This window comes from Macrobrachium rosenbergii, chromosome 45 (genome assembly GCF_040412425.1).
Source record: "Macrobrachium rosenbergii isolate ZJJX-2024 chromosome 45, ASM4041242v1, whole genome shotgun sequence".
In the NCBI taxonomy this organism is placed as follows: domain Eukaryota; kingdom Metazoa; phylum Arthropoda; class Malacostraca; order Decapoda; family Palaemonidae; genus Macrobrachium; species Macrobrachium rosenbergii.
This window is the reverse complement of record NC_089785.1, coordinates 13235118-13238624: the sequence shown is the minus strand read 5'-3', so window position 1 is coordinate 13238624 and position 3507 is coordinate 13235118.

The window sequence follows — 3507 nt, the reverse complement described above, 5'->3', positions numbered from 1 at the left end:
TCTTTGACCCCCATATCAAATCCATTCACTATTTTTATTATAAAGATTTTATATAGTACGCTTTTTGACCCACATGTCAAATTCATTCACTGTTTTTATTATAAAGATTTCATATAGTACGCTCTTTGACCCACATGTCAATTCCATTCACTGTTTTTATTATAAAGATTTTATATAGTACGCTCTTTGACCCACATGTCAAATTCATTCACTGTTTCTATTATAAAGATTTTATATAGTATGCCCTTTGACCCACATATCAAATTCATTCACTGTTTTTATTATAAAGATAACATTTAGTCAAGGTTATTTCCTTAAGGACAAGGGTTAATAGCTTAGTGACCTGATTTCCTTCTCTTAGCCCAGCAGGAAGCATAAGAGAAGAAGGACCGACCGGGAGAGAGGAGGAACTTGAACTGGGGGGAAGTGTTAGACTTATGTGTCCATTGAAAGGAAGAAATGTTATTTTTGGGTCAGTCCGCACTGCAGTAAAACCATGTCATAAACGCGCATCAGCCACTTTATCACATACATATCACAAACAGGTTGAAAACAAGTCAGCAGCCATAAGTGGAGGACAAATCTTGTTCCAGCGTATGAACTCTGGTTAGTACTACCAATAAGTCGGTGACTTGTTTCCAACTGTTTGTGATGATTATACAGTACTAGTCAGCGCTTTCAAATGGCTTCATACGATTATCCAACATGAGCCAAAGGTTCGTTCTCCATTTATGGTCGTTGACTTCCTGTCGGTGATATGCATGAAGTGTGGACGCACCCTTATGTAGTAGTTGTGTGTTAAGGAGCAATGTTTCGGAAACTGTAAAGGTGTGTTCGAAACATTTTTGGAACATTTATGGCGTGTCCTATATATAGCCGGTGCACAGCTATCCTTGGGTGAGCGAAAATATGACACTTTTTACATAATCTTGGCCCACGTATCAGATCACATCTTCTTCATTTATGACGTAAAGCATGATAGGACTGCCACAGGGCAAGCCAGGATTTAGCCTTGTTAAGTTTCTGAATCCTTCTGTAGCACTGGATTGATCAGTCATGATTATCTGATCCACCTCTTGCTCTCCTCTCTCGTTGTCTTTTTCTCGTGTTTATCATCATTTTTTGCTTCTTCTTCGTCAGTAGACTCGACCATGTAGCGCTTGCTTGCTTAAATTCGACATTCCAAGTAGTGTACAACTGCTCTATAACCTCACCAGGCAGTGTGGACTGTTTGTTCAACAATGTTTCTGGTACAGTTCCGGACTTGTCTAACTTTGAGTGACCTTCTTCCTTTAGTAAGTTAATACTGTTATGGTGCGTCCACACTGCACTATAACATGTCATAAACATCGGTCTGCAGCTCATTGCACACACTTCAAACAGGCTAATACAGGTCAACGACTTAGTGGTATTTCTAATCAGTGTTTCTGGCGACTATCCAGCGTTTGCCAAAGGTTCGGTCTCCGCTTACGGTCGTTGATTTTAATTTTCAACCTGTTTGTGTTATGTATGCGATAAGTTGCCGACGTATGTATATGACATGTTTTACTGTGGAATGGGCGCACCTTTACCTAAGATACGTAACGTTAAAGTGGACGCACCTTAAATTAGTTGTCTTTTCTATGTTACTTTCATAATTTATTTCCGTTGTAGTCTTTCATGTAATGTCTTAGAAAAAAAAGTCCTGCTTTTATTCAATTAAATATTGATTTTCTCTACTTGCCAATTATAAAGTCTCCCAAACCATTTTTCTAAACGAGAGACGCAGATGTATAAGAGACAAGTATACAAATATGTATACAAATTGTCTCAAAATGTCGTTTTGAGACGCCAAAACAAATAATAAACAAACAAAACCTTCAACTTCAGCAATTTCCTGAAGTCTTGGTTTTTATGACCCACGAATGACCTCATTTCTAGGGGACTGTTAAGTGTGTTGGCTTAACTACCTATGTCATTTTCTCTCGAGCAGGAAGTGCCCGAGATTGAGATGAGGGTCATTTCCCCCTCAACCTCAGCCGCTGAAGATTGCAAGAATGAGTTTTTACTTTTTCTTGATGGCATAGATTACGAGAGTGAAGGAACTGAAAGTGTTATGCAAATTATGGTTTGAATAAATCTTGTTTGTCCATTTTAGTTTCTTTCGTTTTGTTCCCATGCTTTGGATTACTTCCCTTCCTCTGTTTTCCCGACTCATATTTTCCTTCCTTCCTGAGACAACGTCCATCATCTCCTTCCTGGGTAAACGCGGCCTTTCTTCCTGCCTCTTTCTCTTTCATGTTTTCTTCTTTCCTGGGCTAGAAAGGGGCCTTAGATTCTCCTTCTCATTAATAAAGAAAGGGAACTGGACTTCAAGTGAATGAAGCAGAGTTTCATTTCTACCAGGTAAGGGCAGCCTCGTCAGCTCAGTCGGGGTATGATAATGCCAAACCTCTTAACAAAACAAAAATACAATAAAAATTAATTATTTTGATATATAACTAAAAAAGTCAGTTGATATAAGGTTCCCAATCAAAGAAAGTCCCTTATAGGATATTCAAGAAATGCTGTTCACAAACAAAGAACAAATCTCCAACAGAAGCATGACATGATAATAATTTGAAGGATTTATGGAAGTCATTTCCAACTTAAAGCTGTTAGATGTTTAGTTGAGCACTCGAAATAACTAGTTGCGACAAGGAGTAACTTTTTTGAAGGCTGTAGAGAACGGAACGAGGGCTCAGCTAACATTATATTTTATGAGAGATTTTTCAGTCGTATTTTCATGAATGATGTTAAAAAATGACCTCTGATATTTTCGTCCCGTCGAATCACGTCTGCTTCAGTGGTATGTGATTTCTCAGCGGCCGCTTTATCTTAGGCGTATTTTTCTTTGTTGTCTCTGTTAAGTTACTTTGCAGACTTGGATACATGTTTTGGTGTCATCTTAAAAGTTAATCATTTCAAGTTTGCATCAAATGATCGAAAAAGGAAAATAGACCAAAATGCAAAAATAAAAAAATAAATAAATCAATCAATCAATAAAATAAACGAAAAAAATACAAAAATTCAGTTAACTTGACCTCGATTTTATGTACCTTTCTGTAAGTAAATAGTCATTATAAATGAAATTACAGGTAAATGGCGTTTCAAATTGTGAGCTTTTTATTGCAGTTCATTCCAGCCATTGTGCATTAGAGCGAAACGAAGGAAGGAAGCATTTTATGAATGCAACTGCATCTTCTTTTATCAGTTTTGTTACGAGTCCTCGTTCAATAACTTTCATACGAGGATACTAGTTTGTACATTATCATTATATGTTCAGTTGATATGAATAACAAAATTGAGCCAGAATAGCATGTTAAAATCAGCTAAAAAATTGTTCTTTTTTCTTGAATGGGAAAATTATATACCAAAAATAAAATAATAGAGATGTATTATTTCCATACTTTATAGACTTTCGAGTGGTATATGACTTATCGCTATCCATAGCATTTGCTGCCCAGTAAAACATGAGGAAAACTTGCA